The sequence below is a fragment of the Montipora foliosa genome, chromosome 5 (genome assembly GCF_036669935.1).
Source record: "Montipora foliosa isolate CH-2021 chromosome 5, ASM3666993v2, whole genome shotgun sequence".
NCBI classification, from domain to species: domain Eukaryota; kingdom Metazoa; phylum Cnidaria; class Anthozoa; order Scleractinia; family Acroporidae; genus Montipora; species Montipora foliosa.
Window position 1 is genome coordinate 11,901,768 of NC_090873.1, and position 22,500 is coordinate 11,924,267.

Below are 22,500 nucleotides of genomic sequence, written 5' to 3' on the forward strand. Positions count from 1 at the left end.
GAAGGAAAAAAGGAAGTGATTTTTTGTAGTAGCACTTCAATAAACTCCGGAGTTTCCACCAGCAACACAAGCATAAGTACAAAGCAACATAGGCAAACTTAGTAGCGTCTTGATCATACGCATCTCTTGTTAATAGTATATCCCTTTCACTCCCAAGACGTGAATGCGAATTCTCCTTACTGACTGCCTTAGATTACTTTTTATGCCAGTTATGTGAATTTGAAGATATATTAGACCAAAAAACCCCAGGTCATAAATTTCTTTATTCTCACCACCAGTCTGCTTAACAATGTATTTTGCTTGTGAGAAGAAAATTTATATCAATCACCTTTGGGAGTCAAAGGGTGACGCATGTATCGTCATCATTGAAAACCAACCTCAAAACAGTTTTCTTTTAGCCAGAGAAAGCTAACGAAAACCGACAGCACAAATAGAAAGGTATTGAATTAGTGAAGGCGATGGTCCAGCTCGTTGTTTTAGACAAATGTGATTATCACCCGACCGTATCCGCTTGTATTAAAACAACAATCATTCGCTTGATTTTTTCCAGCATTGTAAGATCCTCCCCCACCCCCACAGGAGTTGGATTTGTTTTCTCCGCTACCTCCCCCAGAGTAACCTCCACCACCTCCCCCACCACCTCCATCTCCATAAGCCCCACCACCCCCTCCAAATCCTCCAAAAACATTGTTTTGGTATCCTCTTCCACCGTCTCCTCTCTGAAGAAATCCTTTGCCTCCTTCTCCACCAGTTCCCTTTGTACCACCAAAGTGAGTTGAACTTCTTCCGCTGGAATAAAATCCCCCGCCGCCGCCTCCTGCAAAAGCCATCAAGAGTATTTGACAAGTATTGAGCGGATTTTGTTTTTAAACACGTTTTCGTTGTTTCACTTCACTGGTTAAGAAGCACACCTTGAGGTGTGAGATTTAACACACCTTGTGTATATTTTGGAGTTTTGGATCTTTTTTCACTCAAATTTGACAATTTTTAAATTTTCTGGTTCTTTTAAGATGGCCCAAAGGAAAGAAATTTAACACCGAAATACTCGATGACTGTGGGCAAAACCAACACGGTGAATGCCAGAAAATTAGCATATCGATTTCGATGGCCTAGTGGATTTTGTTCAACAGTCTACAAAATTGATCATTTGTTTCTCATTACGAAAATTTCAACCAAGTTTACTCAGGAAAACACAGCTTCGGAAAAGCTATTCTGAATCCTTTAAGTGTCTCTGACTAAATATTGAGTGCTACACTATCCGTAAATTAGTTTGTCAATCAGTCCGCGTTCTTGATGAAACAAGCTCTTATTAATATTGGGTATTGGTATTCTATTATCATTGTGAGATCATTTGGCATCAACCTGAGTACATTGCAATTCGCATTTACCTGAGTTACTACTGTCAGCAGTATCAGCACCGTGTCCACCACTTCCTCCTATCCAGGACTGGTGCCCAGTGTTACCTGATGTTGTCGTAGATGCATCACATCCTGAATGCCTTGAAGTCACAGTTTCGACGCCTCCTCCCCCTCCAGCTACTATCAAAGGTGTGTTCGTTCCTCTGACTACAAACGTACCTCCACCACCCCCTGAGGCCGATCTGTGGTAGTTAATACCACCTTCTTGACCAACAAGTATCTGAATGGTCTCGCCTTTTATTAAGCTAAAAGTTCCTATCATCCTGGCTCCTCTTCCCCGATACTGTTGACTATTGCTGTATGAATCGTACCCCCCGGCAGCTCCAATTGCTTCAATTCGGTAGTCACCAGTGTACGGAACTGTTCATCGCTGTATACCGCTGACCACTGTAACTTGACCGTCATGGTCTTTGTTTCTGTAAAAACGGCCAAGTGAAGTTGGACCCAGTCTTCCAGTTGCACCAAGAGTTGCGAACAAAGCGCTATATGCTGCATAATAAAAAAAACACAAACTAATAATTCAACGAACCACCGCCAAGGTATCCCCTCTTCCTCCTGGCGACTCACGTTGATACCCATGGAGCTTAAGGCAAATGTTTTATCATCCAATTGTGACAGTGACAACAGCAATGGCAATGAACGTTGATAATGACTGTGACTGTGACAATGAAAATGACATGGATCATGCTAATAACAATGGGAATCATATTGCCAACGGTAATCACAATGATAATGGCATTGTCAATGGCAATGACTGTGACAATGGCAATGACTGTGACAATGACAATGACATTGATCGTGACAACAATGGCAATGACGTTGATCGTTTCCCTAACATCATCTTTCCTTTTGAAAAAGCAGCAAAAAGTCCTACAATTTTGAAATAACAGCTACACATAGTACTATTTCCTGCAAAACCGACAAAACTACATTCTGAAAATACGCATTGTTCTTATTTGAAAAGCAAATTGTGAACACAAAAGTGCGTAAACTTTTTAAAGCGTTCCTCTTGAAAGAAACATTTGTAAACCGGCTCTTTTGTTCTCTTTATCTGGAGTGTTATTCCTTTGTTGAAAACGATATGGATAAATAAATGCCCACAGGTTGACTGTGAAATCTATCCTGAAAACATGTCTTCAATTTCGTTTACAGTTCAAACACGTTTCATACATTGGGGAAGAGGAGCAAGATCGTTCCTGTAAATTAAAAAAATCTAAACGGAAAGGGAAACTGAAAAACAAGGCAACAACATAAGATAAAATAAAATAAAATAAAACAAAATAAAATGAAATAAATGAAAAAAAAAAAAAAGCAAACGAACAAAAAAACAAAGGGAATAACGTGGAAAGATTTACAGTTATATAAAGTCAAAGGCGCAAGAAAGCCTCGTCCTCGAAATTTTCCCCTGCTCTAAAACATCTCAAACAACTCGGAAACAAAGTTGATGACGAAGAAATACTTGCAGTTAAAAACGGAGGTACTGTTCTCATTATGCCAGTTGAGGATCTGGAAGTGCTGTCTCCGCGTATCCGTTATATCCACCATACTTTATTAGATATTTTATTAACGGAAACAAGTTGGAGTTGCATGATTTTTTTAAAAATATGGTGGATATGACGGATACACGGAGACAGCACTTCCAGATCTTTTAATGGCATACTGATTACTGCTCTTATTATTACTCTTCTATGTTACTGTAAGTGTTTCTCCGCCATCTCCGTAGTTTCCGTCTTGTTTCAGATATTTTATTGACGGGAACAAGTTGGATTTGCAAGGTTTTTTTTAAAGCATGGCGGATATAACGGATACACGGAGACAGCACTTCCAGATCTCTCAATGGCATGCTGATTATAATTACTGTCTGTTATTATTACTCCCGTATGTTACTGTAAGTGCGTCTCCGTCATCTCTGTGTTTCCTTCTTATCTTTATTTATTTTTTTTTATGCCGAGGATGATTTAGAAATCAATTAATTTCTTAAAATTTCAGATCCTCAACTGGCATACTGATTAGGGTTTTTGAACACTGCCTCCCTATTTAGCTGCAAGTATTTCTTTGTCATCAACTGTGTTTCCGAATGGCTTGAGATATTTTAGTGCCGGAGACAATTTTGAGGACCATGAATTTCCCAAAATATAATAGATATGACGGAAAAACGGAGGCAGCACTTCCAGATCTTTAACTGGTATAATGATTAGGCTCTAAGAATAATACCTCCCAAAGTAAGTGCATCTATGTCATTTCCTGTTTAAACATTTTTTTAAGAATTGCTTTATCTTTAAGTTCTGTTTAAAAGTAGTTTCATATTTTTGCATGCCAAGTATTCCGTTGTTAATAAGCATTCAATTCTGTTCGCAGAATCCTTGCTTACTGTAAAACACATTGCTGCCCAAATATTCAAACGAAATAAAACATGTGATTTCAAAGGGTTTTCATCCATTGTTAAATCGTTCTCACCCTCTTAACATCCCTTGAGTATTGCTGATGACATTCTTGGCTCTTTCTTTGGTGCTTTGAATTCTTGGGTTCGGATGGGATATCTGCCAGCGCACTGAGCTTCATGCTTTTCGCACTAGTTTGGAATAGGGCATTCTAATTTGCTACATTCACTAAATAACCTGACTTCCTATTATGGGAATAGTTTCCATATTCAGAAAAATTGCGAAAAATTGTTCACTATGCATGCAGAGTGCTTGCTATCTATTAAAAGCTCTAAAGCAAATGAATGGAATACCAAAAGCATTTTACTGCCGCTATTTCGTTCAAATAGCACGAATACCCCAAGAAAACAAAAAAGGGCGACAGAATTTAGATCGGCTAATAGCTGAAAATGCATTAACGAGGAAGCGTAGAACATGCTGAATTCCTCCAAAAATTATCATGCCAAAAAACGGATGTAGCATATCATCGTTCTTTATCGGAATACTTTTGCATTGCTTTCAAAGTAGGCACTCTTCTTTCAAAGATTTTAAGCCAGGGAATGTCAGACAACAGTTTCCATATTCAGAAAAAATGCGAAAATTTGTTCACTATGCAGAGTATTTGCTTTCTATTGAAAGCTTTGAAACGTATGAATGGAATACCAAAAGCATTTTACCTCCACTAGTTCGTTCAAATAGTACGAATACTCCAAAAAACAAATAAAGGTGACAGAATTTAGATCAGCTAATAGCTGAAAATGCTATAAAACTGAAAGGCTAGGTTGCCCTCACCAGTTACAAGGTGAAACCGTGATGGCAACTGCTCCTGCTCGACAACTCAACAGTTAGGTATGTATCCTGTGCTTTAACTTGTTTTTTAGTCTGAGATTGAATTGTATAGTCTTAATTGGATTTAAACTGAGTAAGAGTACTGAACTTCCTTTTTTGTTTACTCTGCTGCAGAATATTCGAAGTGCACTTGTGAGCAAAGTTTTACCCATCGTTGAAGAAAGATGTTCATTAATCTCAGCCAAAGTGGCCCACAACACCTTGCAAGATACAAGACACTCAAACGATCTGTGGCTAGACATCTGCGTCAAACGAGACGAGTGTGACAAGGCTATAAAGAAATTCAAAGAAGTTGCATTTTTCTTTTCTTCAGTTGCAGTTGTCGAAAAAAGAGTCGACGACAAGGAATGTGAAGAAGACGAAGAAGATAACGAAGAAATGGCGAATAAAAGTTCTCAAAGTAAGAAAAAGATATATTGGCCTGCGATATCGTATTGGGTAGCTCTCCAATCCAGAGATGGCCTGAGAGTGTCAACTATTCCTGTTCATTCTGCGGTCCTGGACACTGGTATGGAAGTTTCAGCAAAATCTGTTCTAGAATATACGAGAGGAAAGGAAGACAGTGCCATAGCTCCTTTATGTACATCACTAAAAGACCACAATAACAGCTTCCTGCAAAGAAAAGTAGACAAGTCATTTGAGCATTGTTTAGAGTCACTGGAATCCGAGATTTTGGAAGAGCCCGTTCCCTCAATCCACGGCAGTGAACGTGTGGTCCGCCTACAAGTTACAAGTCCAATATTTTCATCGGATTTAAAAAACAGAGCCATCCCGGCTCTTATGAAAGCTGGTTTGGTGTTTGACGTTTTCGGGATAGAAAATATCAAAGAAGTGGAAAACCCTCAGTCACTTGGAAGAGCTTTGTCAAAGTCCCCCGTGGTCGTTGCATTAAACAAAATAGAGAGGGCCGTGACAAAACTGGGCTACGCATTGCACAAGGGAGAAGTTTTTAAGAGAAATGAAGAGTCAATGTACACTTACGAACACGCTTGTTCTATCAAAAAGTTTATCTCGCTACTGGCAAACAACGAGAAATTAAAAGAGATTATCATTCCAAATTTCAACAAGCTTGAATCTATACTGGCAGACCCCGAGTGCGAATTTACCAAGAAGGTGAAAATAAACTACGATCTCATTAAAGTGTCCAATGGTGTTTTTCCTTAAGTCGACGAGCATTTGTCCTGAATCCAATCAAAGAAATTGGAGTAGAAAGTCATGGAGCATTTTTACACTACGCTCACACTAAAGAACCAGAGGCCAAGTACTTCCAAGAAATTTTAGAAAACAGTTTAAGCCCGACTCAAGTGGCATACTTCTGCGAATATTACTTGCGCCCTCTAAATGTCAGAATAAAGCAATACAAAGAAAAAGTGATGTGCTTCATTGGAGAGCCAAACAGCGGTAAAACGAGCCTGTTCACGCCAATCACTCGGATAATTCCTGCCAGGTATTTGCTATTTCTTTTTGTAATATCTTGTTTTGTTGTTGTTTTCAAGTGAGTAATCAGTTAGAAAATATATGACAAATTGAAAAGTGACTTTGGACTTTTGAGGTGGACACTTGAGTTGTTATTCCTTATTCCTCCTCTAAAATGAGCATATGAAAAGGTAGAGTGTTCTCACGACGAGAGTGTGTATGAAGTTTATTAAAATTACTTGTCTTTTTCCGTTGACAGGTATATGGCAATGATAACCAAACAGAAAGCCTTCAACAAGAGTCTCGTTGACCAAAACACCCAAGTAATCTTTATGGATGAAGCACATGTGAAGCTTTTGGATCCAAATGACTGGAAAGTCTTGACCCAAGGGGGACTTACAGCACATGATCGGAAATACAAAAACTCTCGTCCACAAGAAATTCGGTGTCCCATGTTTATCACCTGTCAAACAGAAATGGAGTTTGGTGAAGAACACAACGCGGCCATGGATGCTCGTATACCCAAATTCTATTTTAAGAGTCTGAACACTCCACCAGTCTCAGGAGTACACCAGTCATTACGAGAGAGGGCAATGGACTGTATTGTTTGGGCTAGCAGAGTGGCACGCACTCCAGATGATGAGCTACCCCCTCCAATGCCTGGATCAGCGGCGAAGCCCAATGAATTTGATGAAAAGGAGAAGGACAGAATCAAAACAATGGACCTGGATGACAGTGAAAGCGACCAAGAAGCACAAATCGAAGAAGGGCAACTCGTAGCAGCAGACGACGATGTATCCGGAGAAGAAGACGACCAAGAAAATTCAGATATTGAGTCGACGTGTTCTGACGGATGGGAGAAGAGACTTGAAAAGATTTCTGAGCTTCGGGATCAACAGCCATGCAACAGTCTGAGACAAAGGCAACTAGGCCTCATTGACGCTGGAATGAGGCGCGCCACCAAGGAGCGAGAAAATGAAGCACGACAGGCTAAGGAGCGAATTCTTGCCGAGACAAGACAACATTGGATATCATTGGGAATGATTCGAGAGGAAGATGCTCACTTGTTGGAGAAGGTTGAACCCCCATACCATCCTAGAATTGAACGGTCAAGGGATGAGTATTTCACGAAAAAGAAAGAAGAAGAACAGAGAAATGTGCAGGATAAAGCTTCCAAATACTACGAGAACGAGTGGGTTTGGGCAAAGGAAAAAGAATTGCGTGAGCTGCAAGAAGGAGAAGAAACTACAAGAGATGACGACATCAAAAGAGCAACACATTACATGATTGGAGTTACCGTGGAAGCCCTCAAGTTGAACTTTAAGCGAGAGGCGTTACCTGGTCTTTTGAGACTACTAATAATGGAAAGAAAAAAAAGAGCGATAGAGAGAAAGTGGATTTCCAGAGAACAGGCCGAGAGAGTAACAAGCGTATGGGCACCAATGCCATACCCATTCCACGGACAAGAAAGCGACGATCAAGAGATTTTCATTACGCCTTCTTCGTCCCAGACATCAACACCGAGAAGCACAAGCCAAACCGTCCAGAGAAGAAGATCTAGAAAACGGCCATCCCAAACAAGCACCCCAGTGCCCAACAAAGGAAGAATAACAAACTTTTTTCAACCTAGCCAAAAATGAAGGACAAGTTATGTGATCATAAGTCTTCAAAAAAAGAAAAAAAGGTTGAAATTTGTTACAAGGTGATTGATATGAAAAAGAAAAAAAAAAAGTTTAGTGCAGTCAACTCATTGTACGCCAAATGAGTTCAGTTTGTTCGAATTGATGAAATCCAATGTTATGATAACTGGATTTACTTTATTTACTTCCTCGATATGTTCGCACAGAATTTGCTAAACTTTATGTCATCGGGGCACATTGGAAACGGATAGTTGACAACAAAGGCTTTTTGGTTATTTGTATGATGTTGACCGAGGATCACCTGAATTTCATCCGATAGAAGTTTAATGTGGCTATCCTGCCTTTAAAAAAACATTACTACCTTTTCTATGGTTAACTACATTTTGATCGAAATTTCCCGCGATTTAAAAGAGAGTTCGGTTTTCGTCCTTTTTGAAAATGAAATTCTGGATCTCTAAGAATCAAACAATGTATCAAACAATGTATCATTAACGCGAAATATCCGATGTATTCAAATTCGCCCAGCCTGCCTAAACACGCCAAGATAGCTAGTCATAAAGACCAGAGAGTATTTTTCAGCAAAAACAGACAAAAAGAAAATGTTAAAGAATCTTCATATAAAATCGGAACTTCTCGTGGCCTACAAGGGAACTGTGTTCCTAATTAACATATAAAGGATCAGTATGATTTTGAACAATGGTGTTCCTTTGTAACACTAATGGGAACTGATAGCAGTTACATAGGAACAATCGCAAAGCATGCAGAACAGGCTTTATCGGAACAGCTGTTCCTTTTTGTCAAGGACAATGCGATTTTATGTTAAATATTAGGAACAACGAGTTCTTCTTCGATTTAAGGGAATGACTAAAACAGGAACAACTGTTCTCTTTTGTTGTGAAAGAGACCAAAATGAAAAACGGACCGCACAAAAAAAGGACTTATTGTTCCTTACGAGACGAAAACGGAACATGGAGTTCCTTTTCAAGAATCTAATAGGATCTTTGAGATCCGAATTGCTACGACGAAGAGCTCCGGTTCCCAAATAAGCAGATTTGGGTTCCTAAGAACAAATTTCAACGAGGAACAAAAGTTCCTTTAAGTGCTCAGTTTACTTGTTCCCGTGTTGATTATAGGAACAAAAGCAAAAACGCATGGGCCCACTTGTTTTTTTAAAGTATCATAACTCGGTTTGAAGGTATTGAAATCATGGGAACAAAGTAAGTTCATTTACATGCTAGCTTCAAGACGCCTACGGCAAGATATCGCGCAAATATAAGTTATATCAGGCCAAATTTTTGGGTGTCATCAATTTGGGGAAACGTATATGATAATGACTGTGACTGTGACAATGAGAATGAAAAGGATCATGCAAATAACAATGGAAATCACATTGACGACGGTGATAAAAAATGGCATTGTCAATGACAATGACAGTGACTGTGTCACTGGGACAATGACAATGGCATTGCTCATGACAATAACAATGGCATTGACATGGGCTACGGCAATGACTGTGACTCCGAGAGAGAGAAATGTCAGTGCGAGTACCATTAACAATGTCAGTGGCAATGACATTGATTATGAAAATAACAATGGCAATCACATCGACGACGCTCATCACAATCGCATGGGCAATGGCAACACTACTGACAATGGCAGTGACAGTGGTGATGACAACGACATTGATCATGACAATAACAATGTCAATCATTGCCAATTTTAATGGCAATGGCTGTGGCAATGTCAATGCCTGACAATGACATTGAGAGATGGCTGTGACAGTACCATGGACAACTTGATGACGATGACAACAAAACGTAGTAATTGTTTAAAGTTATAAACTTGTTATCATGGAGGTATTTTTAAGAATTTTGAGGTAAATCGTCACACCCCCTTTGGACGATAGGTGTTTGCCTCAGTTAAGTGATCCTCCTTTGAGTAGAGGTGTCATCTGAGACATTTCTATTTCCCAGGAGAGATTGACAACTTATTCCTTGTGAACAGTTCATCATAACCCGTGCCCTTGCTTATAGATATTCTTCCTGTTATATTAGCAACTTTTCTGGTGTGATCTCAGGTATTGTGAAGGTCTTACCACCAGCTAATCTCAATTTGAAACACAACCATAAGCTGGCTCATTGAAGTCTACGATGCCAAAGCTACTTTTTCAATTTGGTACAGAATCGCATTCCTAGGCAAATTCTCGCCATCTGATTGGCTATCAAGACGAGGTATTCAGTGAGGAATTGCAACTTTAAAATGAGGCTGACCGATGTCGCACTCGTCGCAACGCGTGGTGTTACATAGCAACGCAGGCAAAAATTAGAAACAACCATGTTTTCATAGCATTTTTTCTGTTTACAATGCAAAAATCTGGAGGAAGTGAGGAAGAAGGTTCTCGTGGCTGCTGACAGTCGAGGCAGCTCCCTCAAATAACAAAATCTGATTTTTAGGATTATCAGTTGTCGCACCATGGAGCTAAGATTTAGGACAGCACTTTAAACGGAGATGACATGCGACTAATGTTCTTTATTATACATTGGTGTCACCAGCTCTACTTTGATTGGCTATATGCACGCAGCTATAATTCTTGCTTGCTCTGTTTCTCTTACGTCTTACCTACAGACAATAGATTTTTTATGTAGAATTGACGTCATACCTACAGACAATAGTTTTATGCATGAAGAAGTGACGTCACCTAACACACTAACCAGCAGAGAAAAGGAAAGAAGACTCTGCCAACAGCAGAAACATTCTTTAATTGACGGTCATCCAAAGAAATGGATGAGTCAGTTCTCTTGTGTTTACAAGTGCAGCTAAGGAATATGCATAACGGATGCGGTTTTCAAATGCTAGCGATAATTATCAAGGCCTCAATTTGTGTGATCCGCCTCAGCCTTCGGCTTTGGCAGATAACACAAACTTTGGTCTTAGTTATTTGCTATCATGCTCAACCTCGTCCAGTAATTGTTAATTGTTAATTTTTACCTCTGCATGTTTTTCCGTCTCCAATGTATCCTGGCTTGCAAGTACAGTTGTAAGAGCCAAGAGTATTGGTACATAAGGCATTAGCTTGACAAATAGACGGCGAAGCTGCGGTACATTCATCAACATCTACAGCAAAAGACAAAGTCAATTTTAGTAAGAAGAAGAAGGAGGATTCAAATTGTGTAGGATAAGTGGTACTATTGTATCTGATTGTGACGACCGATGATGGGGATGATGATGAGTGATGGTGATGGTGATGGTGATGGTGATGGTGATGGTGATGGTGATGGTGATGGTGATGGTGATGGTGATGGTGGTGATGGGGAATGATGATGATCAATGATGGTGATAATGATGATCGATGATGGTGATGATGATGGTCGATGATGATGGTAGGGACGATGGTGATGGTGGTGATGGGAATGATAATTATCGATGATGACGATGATTATGTCGTTGTGTGTGACGGTAATTCTAAATTGTTTCTTTTCAGAACTTGACCTCTTATGAAACAACATTATTTCCTGAACTTCACAGTAGGACTGTTGTTATGTTGTTGTAATACCATTAGTAAAAGGAATGGAATTCTCCTGCCATAAATGGAACCTTAAAATGTAGTAACAATGCTAACCGTAAGCGTGAATCAATCACCTCATCAAAGTTTTTTTAACTAGTTAATGGGATGGCACAAAAGGACTTACATTTCTCAGATTTCAGATATAACAAAAATACGGAGGCAGAATATTACTGGGCTTCTACAGAATGGCTTCCCTAGAAGAAAATGTACTCGTTTTACCAGAAGAATACATGTACTCTTTTCCGAGTCCACCATCGTTTTCAAATCGTGTAGATTCTGTAACACGTTTAAACAATTCTTTTTCTTGAAAGTCGATTTTAATGCTTTAAGTGTTGTATTTATGCACTCGGTTTTTTCAGTAAATTGTGTGATGAATTTTATGATTTTACTTGTACAGTCTGTCGCTTTTTTCTCAGCTCACCTTTACAAGTTTTTCCGTCGCCAAAGTATCCTGGATTGCAAGTGCAGTTGTAAGAGCCAATTGAGTTGTTGCAGAAGGCGTGAGCGTCACAAACGGGGGCTGAAGCTGTACATTCGTCAACATCTTGAGGAAAAAGCAAAAGAAAAAAAAAATTGACAACAGTTCCCTCTCCTCCTCAGCCCAATAGGCCATTTCCGAGTTCATGTCTGCCTCCTCTTCAGAGCAAGTCCAAGTGCGAAGTTTTTCTTATAAAAATTAGTTTCATTCATATGTAAAGTAGAACTAATTACCATCACAAAAACTTGGCACTTAGACTCGCTTTGAAGAGGAGGCAGACATGAACTCGGAAAAGTCCCATTAGTTGCCAATTCCCAAGGCTCTTACGATTTGGGCGCGGAATTGGAAAAGATGTCATAAATGGCAAAAGCAAACAGAGGCAGGCTGAGGAATGTGAAAATTGGAATGCTGAAAAGAAGGATGAATCTGCAGGAAAAAGGATCAGGTGCATCCAAAGGAAAAGGATATGGGAAAGACCAGAGGAAGATGATGATGATGATGATGATGATGATGATGATGACCATCTGATACTAAACATCAATCTCAACTTCAGCTGTAACTTTATTCAACTTTATTCCATCTGATACCAAACATCAAACTCAACTTCAGCTGTAACTTTATTCAGTCAAAGAATAATAATAACGTTTTTCTTTATCGCTTCCTGAAAATAGCACAAGTTAATCGAGAGGGTTAGTCGTTACTAGGATCTAGCATGACGTTTACATGAAACACGCACGGCAAAGGAACCACGTGACCATGATTTTCCCGCCGTTTGTCATGTTTGCCGTTTGCTGCTTGCCGTTTCTACGTATTTTCGCGTTGGCTGAATGCGCGGAATTCTCTCCTCGTTTTCTTCTACAAAACAAGTTGTTTGTGAAAAAACCCCAAAACCATTTTCCGGTAACTCAAACAAGGAAAAATAAAAAATGAAAGAAGTTAAAAACATCGTATGCTGCGTGGCACTTCTTACTACAATAAGAAAATAAAAGTTGAGAATGTTGCTGAAAGTCCCAAAGTCTTAAAAAATGTCCAGACGTTGCGGGACTGTCCCCTTCATCAGTGAAACGTTCGTTAATGTTTTAAGCCACGCTTCCTGGTATTTGATTTAAAATTTGAAAGTTGCGTTGTGCACGGGCGTGCGAACTTAAAATAAACTGAAAATCAGCATTGAGGCGCGGCTGGCATGTCCCGAGACGAAAGATGAGACGCATCTCATGTCTCTTCCTCTGTTTGTTCCCATCGCAGAGTTTGATCCCGCGGACCAGGGCGTCCGCGGCGGTATGTCCGTTAGAATTGAAATGCTCTGCGATGGGGAAACCAGGCGCATTCTTGTTGATGCTTCGGAGGTGTTAACCAAAACGTTCCCTCAGAGTGCGCCCAGTCTCGCCGATGTAAACGGCAGGGCAGCGACGCGGCAGGAGATGCAGTAAATGAGACCAGAGGACAAACAAGTAAAAGAGTCTTTGATGGTTAAGCGATCCTTTGGCCCCAGAAGATCAGTTTCGCTGGAAATATGGCCACAAGTACGACAACGTGGGTGTTGACATGGATAGGTACCTGCGTGTGTTGCAGTCTGCTTTTCTGCTGTGAGAACTAGTGATGTTCGCAAGTTGTCATCACGTCAAAACGCAACCATTGGTGGTCGAGAAAAGATGAGGCTTGTTGCTGGGTCGTCCGCAATCATGTTGAAATTGTCAAAGAGACCCTCCCACGGAGCCAGCTTCTACGCCTTCGACGCATCTGTTCTGACCAAGCCAACTTTCTAGACAAAGCCCAAGAGATGGCCTCATTATTTGAGAGACGCGGCTACAGCGCTCAAACTCTGAAACATGACCTCGAGAAAACGAAACACCTGTCTCAAAGTGACGCCCTTTCCAAAAGCAACTCAACAGACAAAAAGATGAGCAGGATTCCTTTAGTACTCACATACCATCCTTTGAACACTCGAGTACAACAAATCTTGCTTGACAATTTCAAAGTGATTGCAGACGACCCAGCAACAAGCCTCAACAAGCCTCATCTTTCTTCGACCACCAATGCTTGCGTTTCGACGTGATGACAACTTGCGAACATCACTAGCTATAGTTCTCACGGCAGAAAAGCAGGCTGCAACACACGCAGGTACCTATCCATGTCAACACCCACGTTGTCGTACTTGTGGCCATATTTCCAGCGAAACTGATTTTCTGGGGCCAAAGGATCGCTTAACCATCAAAGACTCTTTTACTTGTTTGTCCTCTGGTCTCATTTACTGCATCTCCTACCGTCGCTGCCCTGCCGTTTACATCGGCGAGACTGGGCGCACTCTGAGGGAACGTTTTGGTTAACACCTCCGAAGCATCAACAAGAATGCGCCTGGTTTCCCCGTCGCAGAGCATTTCAATTCTAACGGACATAAAAGTCATACCGCTGCGGACGCCCTGGTCCGCGGGATCAAACTCTGCGATGGGAACAAACAGAGGAAGAGACATGAGATGCGTCTCATCTTTCATCTCGGGACATGCCAGCCGCGCGGCCTCAATGCTGATTTTCAGTTCATTTTAAGTTCGCGCGCGCGTGCACAACGCAACTTTCAAATTTTAAATCAAATACCAGGAAGCGTGGCTTAAAACATTAACGGACATTCTACTGATGAAGGGCACAGTCCCGAAACGTCTGGACATTTGGCACTTTCAGCAACATTCTCGACTTTTATTTTTTTAAGGAAAAATATAGATCGTTGAGAACTGACTCCTCGCAATTTTCTTCGGGAACTCACGTTCGCTCTCTGTTTACTAACAAAGCAGCTTCATCGAAACCCGCAAAATGTGACGGGTGAGGATTATCATTTTATAAAGCGCCTTTTTCTACTAGCAATGTTCAAAAAGACTCCCGAGTTTTTGTTTTTGTTTTGTGTCAGTATCTAAATACTCGAGCTTAACAGATGCTATTCAGAGTTGCCTTGGGTCACGCGAAGTTTAAGTCACAAGCCTCATTCCGTTTTACGTGAAACGTGAAACGGGAAACGGCAAGCCGACGTTTGCCGTTTCATGTAAACGTGATACTAAATCTCTCTAATGTCTTGGCCGTAACAAGGCAATTCTTGAAACATTAATTAACGTATTTTTCATTCAAAAGTTCGATGAATTCAAAGTTTTGATGGAGGTTGCATCTTTGGTGCGAGATGTTTATAAATACCAAATTCGGACTTTTGACCAATTTATATGGGCGAAATCAAGAATTCAAAGAAAATTGAAACCTTTGAATTTTGATCCCGATAAAGCACCATATCGAGGCAGGTGAGAAAGATGATGATAAGCATAGAAACGAGGATGGAAAAATGGAACAGGAAGGAAAAGCAAAAATCTTATGATGAGAATAAGAGCGGGACAGATATGGAAAAAGGGAAGAGAACAGGACAAAAGCTCGTGGAGAGTGCAACAGAACCCACCTCCAGTTTTCATGTCGCAATACGCGAATACCGCCGTACCCGGTTTTATAGTCGACAGCCAGTACTTGGCGCTGACAACTTGACCTTCGCTCGCTTTTATTTCTTGGCAAGACACGGCTGCCAGTTCAGGGATAGAACCCAAGGGGACTGGAATTGAAAGATACAGGGATCGTTAGTTCTCTAACTTTAATAGGCCAGTTTCGTATTCTCACGGTTAGACTGGTTCTAGCATGATATAGAGGCTGATGCGGGGGAAATAATTTGCATGTGAAAAGGTTTCCCTGCATTAGCTTCCGTTGCAACCCAACCATTAGACTAGAACCTGGCTTATTTAGGCCTTGTCTCAGAGATTGACATCTAGCTCAAATTCGGCGACTTCGGCTTCAACTGCAGCTTCGACTTTGGCTTCGAACTTCTGAGGCAAAGAACTCGAATGAATAGTTTCCCATGCAATTTTTTTTTCGCAAAATATGCAAAAAAGGAAAAAGAGCTCTACTCCGCTAAGCGAGTTGCCATTACTTGAACGGCATAAATCAGTTGTTTCCCAGCACATGAAACAGATGACACCGTTCCACATTTGTTGCACAATGTTGTACGGCCCGTTTACACGAGCAATTTTTATTCTCTATTTTCGAATTCCCCATAATACACTTTGTTTGCCCCCCCAAATTTTGCATAAACCATTGTTTTCAAATGCTCTTGGGATTATGCAGTGTCCCCAAGAGCATTTGAAAACAATAGTTTATGCAAAATTTGGGGGGCAAACAAAGTGTATTATGGGGAATTCGAAAATAGAGAATGTGACAATTTTTATTTGTCGTAAATGGTTTGAACCCAGGAGTCATATCATAATTAAGTAAATTACGATCGTCCTGGCGAGTGTAGTCCTGAAAAGGACTGTTTGAGATGACATTGACTGACTGCTCGTGTAGACAAGGAAATTTGACCAATTTTTATGTGACAAATGTATTTGCTGAAAAGCTGGCTTGTTCTAGTTTTTGTGTCAAATTAAAATTGTCAAATACGAAAAATTGCTCGTGTAGACGACTCGTCACATAAAATGTGGCAAATTCTTGCCTCTTAGTGAAGAACGACCAGGCAACCTCGCCTTGCTGTTGTCCAAAGGCATTGCTGACCCACTCAACTGGAAATTGTCAGCTTTTATTTTTGTGCTTCCAACACCATCAAATTTATTTGCCATATAAAATTGTCACATAAAAAATCTCTCGTCTAGACAAGACTTTATTGGAAAGAGAGACAGCCGTGGTTGCTCCTTAGTCAATCATATATTTCATTCACCTCTGTTTATGTCTCGTCTGAAATAATATCGGTCTGGATCAGGGACAAAATCCTCTGGTCTGGCTTCTTTGGTACGATTACTGAACTCACACATGCGCAGAGACATCACAAAGTTTAGGCTTTGGCATCGACCATCTTCGCGGCAGACGGCAGACTAACGCACATGGTATTCCGATATGGGCGCGCATGGTTCTGTAGATGTGTTTCTGCAACATCCACCCCAAGACGGACTCCTCTGATTCAGTCGCAGGGCACGTCTGAGTCTCTGCCACAGTGATAATTTGACAAAAGGCAACTAAAGTCGGGAACACAGAGAGAGGTACCATGTCCTCTTGGGTCGAGCACGCTGAAACGTTAGTAAACGAATTCGTAATGACGATTTGGAAATGGAAACTGTCATGACAGAAATGTAATGTAATGTAATGTAATGTAAATCTTTATTTAGAGACGGAGAATCATCAGTTAAGTTAATAATTAAAAATTAAAACTTGTACAACTGCTTTACATGATTGCCGTGTGGGAATCCGATATCTCAGATACTTTCTTAATACCCCGTTTAAACTGCCCAATAGAACAAACGCTTTTTAAATCTTGGGGCAAGTTGTTCCACAAACAGGCCCCGCTGTAGCAAAAACTTCGTTTTAAGTAATTAGTATTTGGCTTGGGCAGCGAAAGCTTTCCTTCAAGATTTCTTAGGTTATAGTCATTAACGTGGCGTTCAGTGAAGAGACATTGAAGATAGTCTGGGGCAAGTTCATTCAATGTTTTATACATAATTAAAGCTTTCTGCTTTTTACGACGAAGAGACAGCTTCTCCCACCTAAGCATCGCGAGAAGGAGGTTGGAGCTCGTATCAAAAGGTGATTGAGTAATTACTCTGGCAGCGCGATTTTGTAATTTTTGTAATTTATCACTCAAACAGCCACTCATACCATCCCAAACCATATATTTGTATATTTGAAGTGCGGGTTATCGTAGACCATAAAGATAGAAATGATCAAAAACGTAAAACAAACAGCGGTTACAAACATAATGATAAAGCGCATTTTGCTTTTGAGCCGACGTTTCGTATGCTACAACATATATCTTCAGAAGTGACGGTTGAACTTATTCAAATCCCCGAACTTAACTGGACAATTTATTAACTAAAAAAATTGTCATTTAGACAGCTGAAAATTTCAGCCGACTTCAACGGGATTCGAACCCATGTCCTCTGTGGGTGCCGATGCAATGCACAGCAGCAATGAGCATTGCACCGGCATCGCAGAGGTCATGGGCTCGAATCCCGTTGAAGCCGCCTGAATAGACAATTTATTAAACTGTCCAGTTGAGTGCGTGGATCAATTCCATCGTTCGGAAACTGTCATGGTACAGATTTTGCATTGGGTTTATGCAAGATTGCATTAAATAAGAGTGCTCTTATGGCATGGGTGAGCACCCCAGCACAGTCAAAAATGAGTCTAGTTTTAGAAGAACAGTTCCTGCGAAAATCAGTTGTCATCTAACTGAAAAAACATGGCGGAAACAATCCCGCGTGACATGGCTTCTCCTGATTGGTTAAAGTGGTGGCCTTTGTTTTTTTTCACGCGTGAAATGTATCTAAAACTAGGTCCATGAGCAGGAGCGCAAATTGATAGAGCCAGAAACCGAGTCTTATCTAATTCACTCTTGGTTTACGTGAAACGGTAAAGGACAAACGGCAGGCTGTTGCTTCATTTTTTTGTCAGCAAAGTGAAAATTTTCTCTTAAGCCGCTGCTACACGTTGAAAGTTTTAGCTGAAACTTATGTGCAACGACGCTGCAAAAACGTTTTAGCAGGCGTTGCACCGTGTAACATACAAAGTCGAAACCCGTTCGGGAACGTTGAAACCGGTCTCGAAATGTTGTTTACATGGCCTCGGCTAGTTTCTGATTGGTTCACGCGGCGTAGCGTAACAAGATCGAGAGAGACCAGTTTCAAGAAGTGGTGTTACACGGTGGAACTCCTGTTTTTATCACCACTGGTATTGCTGCGACCGTTGCAGAAGTAGAAAGCGGTTTTACTTTTCGTGAAACTTTCGCTACGACAGTTCAAAAAAGTTTCACGAAACCGACCACGTTGCACGGTGCAATGCCTCCTGAAACTTGTTTCGCAGCGTCATTGCACACACGTTTCAGCTAAATGTTTCAACGTATAACAGTGACTCTATATATTGTACTGAAAGCCTGGAATAGCTATCCTTGGCATGCACCTGAAGTCATGGCGGCCATGTTTGTGTACTAAACAATTCTCTTCTTGTCAAATCCCGTAATACACCTCTTGCTAACTGGGGGTGGTGTCACGTGAAACATGGCCTTGCGTTCGAGTTTCAAGTCTCTGCGGTTCAAGTTCTGACGGCTAGATACCCTTCTTGTGGTAAGGGATTTACCGAAGCGTTTTCCACCTTAAAATGCTGTAGGAAATCACGTTTAATTAAACCTATACGTTATATTTTTTAATGCTTTAACTATTAAATTAACACATTTTTGCTGATCACTTGCGCATCCTTGAGTTTCTTGAGGACTCTGGCTCGGTTGAATTAAAACATGTAAAATAAAATAATAATCCAACATGGCGAGATTTTTTCCCGCCAAATGCCGAACCTTATCCCAAAGTCTATTTTTGCCACCACGGGTTACCGCGGTTTGAAGTTTGCGGTCGACTTTGAAAACGGGATGGTTTATTTTTTGGTTTTAAAGTTGTTATTTCCAAAGAGCAGAGGGAACGCCGTTTCAGGGTGAACTGCTACTTCCGCGGGTTGACCGGTTCACTCGTGATGTTTTCAAAGGTCTCAAATTGCACATCTCTGGCCCGTGCAATTTTGAGAACTTTCATAAAAATCACTCGTGTCCATAAATCACGCAATTCTATTTGGATCTCTTCAAAACGAAGCCAAGATAACTTCGAAACGTCGTCTTTTATCGCCAATCTTTGTTGCGAAGAGATTAATATACCTGAAACTTACTCAACAGCTCTCTTTTTGGCATTTCCCGCAAGTTCCTCAAATTTTCCGTGATTCATTAATTATTAATGTTGCAAAAGAGTCGACTTCTTATTGAGAGTAATTAAATGACATTTTAAAATTAATCTGCCGCAATTGGCTTTTGAGAAACGTTTCGTTAAGATAAAGGAAACGCTCTCAAATGTTTAATTGCATTATTAAACTGCATGTTGAGTTACAACATTGTTGCAATTTTCAAATGTCTAGCTTCTTTCTGGATAAGAGTGATTGAAGGATGTTTTTTAATTAATTTGACTGAAATTTGGCTTTAATTTGAAGATCTTTTCAATAGGATAAAGGAAAAGCTCAATCTAACGATGAGAAATGGTTTTGTGTAATGGTTCTTTAGGTAATAATTTCATGGAATATTAATTTATAGACATCCCTTTTGCACGTTTTTAATTTTCTAGTGACAATGTTCTTACAAATAAAGTGTTTTCCCCTGGAATAATCAACTATTAACCATTAACATCCTTTGTTGCTGTTGTCAATCATGAAGAGCAATTGATGAAAGAGTGGACATTTAACTAATTGCTTAAACAATTTTCCGACATGATTGGTTAAAAGAGGAAAAAATAAAGCCGTGCAGCACGCATTTTAACCAATATTTTTGCTCTACTCTGCGTAACGACGAAGTGAAATCCGCAAATTTGAGGTTCTAACGACAACGCAAGGGCTTTCAAATGCAAATCTTCTATTCTCTATTTTTACTCTGAAACCGCTCGTACCAATTTATTTTCAGGATACGTCGACCCCATTCTATGACTTGAATTTATTGTTAGAGGAAATTAACGCTCATGTTGATTAGTGTATTTGAAATTAACGCGGTTTGAAGGGAATTTTGCTTCCCAATAAAGGAAATTAACGCGAAGTATTCAAATTCAAGGTAGATGGAATAGTCAGGGAAGACTTACGAAAGAGAAATGTTATATTTTTGAGATGACGTTTTCGTCCACGTCGGCGTCGTAGATCTTCAAGTCCCAATTTTCTCTCGCTTTTAAAAATAATTTAGCTACTTTCCCCTTCGAAGGTTTGTTTGAATGAAGGTGAATAGGAGAAAATATCTTTCTTCGCCTAAATATAAATCAAGATATTCTATATTCAGTCCATTTAGCAGTGCCACGACCAAGTAAATACAGATCGAGAGGTTGTAGCAACGGTAATTTCACAAAGAGAGGATATCGTTGGTTAAAGGAGGGGAAAATATCGTGCTGCACGAGCGGCACGCTTTTTAGTACATTTCTTTGACGTATTTCACAAAACAACGTGAAATGACCACATCTCAGGTTTTGACAGGGTTTTGACGACAACGTGATCATGAGCATGAAAGAGCATGCAACAATGAACCGTTCATTTTCCAATTTTCGGCCTTCACAGGATAATTCGCCCATTTTGTGCGACGTGAACAAGATGGTCCAAATCGCGGTGTTCTTAATGTGATTTCGGTAAGGTATATTCCGAAGTGGCGTTCAGTTTCAAAGTGACGTTGACGGTGGCCTAGAGCGGTTTTTTAGGGTAATTTAAGTCGGACTATTTCGATAGATGCAGGAATTTACTATTTTTTTAGTATCAGAAGAGCGTTGTTTTGTATTAGTATCAGTGTTATTATTATACCATTCGTCTTCATTATCCTTCCTAGCCACTATTTAAGTAGCAAAACGGGAGCTAATTACTCTAAATTTTCACATGCTCATCCATAAGCCACCAAAAGATCAGTAACTACATTCTCTACTTTCTGTACAAATAAACGTGCTAATTCCACAGAGGTTTTTAAGCACTCGGGTATTGCAGCACAGGATTTTGGTTTATTGTACCCATGTCAAGAAAATAGAGAACTTAGCGAATTGCATCTGTCACGAAAAAAGCAGCACCTTCGGCTCGTGTATTTTTAGGACTTAAATGTTCACCAAGTAGTTCATTCATAAATGGTCGGTCGGACGGAATAAAGAAAAATAACAAGAAACCAAGAACCAATCTAAAAAAACAGTTTCGAGTTGCACGAAGAATCGAGAGCCTCTCCTATGGAAGGTTGTCACGTTTACTCCAGCGTTGTATTTGAAACCGAATTGAAAGCTGTATGGGCAAAAATAATGTTAATATTTCCGAATAAATTAGTTAAATGTTTCACTAAGCCATTACCGTTCCTCTAATCTTTCCTTTTTTTTGGTTGAAAACTCAAAAATATGGGTCGTTCGGACAACTGTTAACAAATACAAAAGCGGACGGCCTTACTAACCTTGTTGGCTTAATAAAACCTCTTCGATACAAATTCCAGGGTCCGTAATTATGGATGCAGCAATTTCTCTCGTTTAGTATTTAATCTTAACAGTTGTTTTGTTTTAAACGATTACATACCTCGTTTTTCGCTCTTTAAGATACGCTTAATAAGGAAGCCTCCACTCAATCGCTTGAACATAAACTATTATTTTCCTCGTTAAAACAGATATCTTTTATTGATTAAAGCAATCTCTCTTAGCAGGTGTCATTTGCAGAACTTTATTTGCCTTAGTAGTGATGAGGTTGGAAAGGCTCCTGATGTTCGTATACATTGATGCTGAATTTTATTTAACAAAAGATGAGCATGTGATAAGCGAGAGTAAAATGAGGCAGTTTGGCCCAGTGGTTATAATTAGGGCAATGGATCACGGAAATGTGAGGGGAGGGGAAAGAGGTTTAGGAGGAAACAACACTATACGAAAATAGTGCCCCCCTCCCCCAGTCCCTACCTCTCAGCCCTCCCCTCCTTCCCTGTAATTGTTCACAAGAAACAATATCTTACAAACCCATTATTTGTTGGACTTTCTTTCGTTCATGTAGGTCAGTGTCGCCTCAGTTGAGAAAATCGGGTAACAAGTGATTAACTTTCTAGTATCATTCCCCATAAAGGCAGCTAATAATTATTCAAGTTCTTTCGTTCGTCAATTTTAGGTTCAATGGGAGGCATTTTTCACGAATTATCATTTCG

General features: G+C 40.1%; 1 pseudogene; it reads right to left on the bottom strand.

Annotated features, from left to right (window-relative positions):
- The window catches only part of LOC138002143 (uncharacterized), a 25,574-nt pseudogene that overhangs the window by 905 nt on the left and 2,169 nt on the right, over positions 1–22,500 (bottom strand).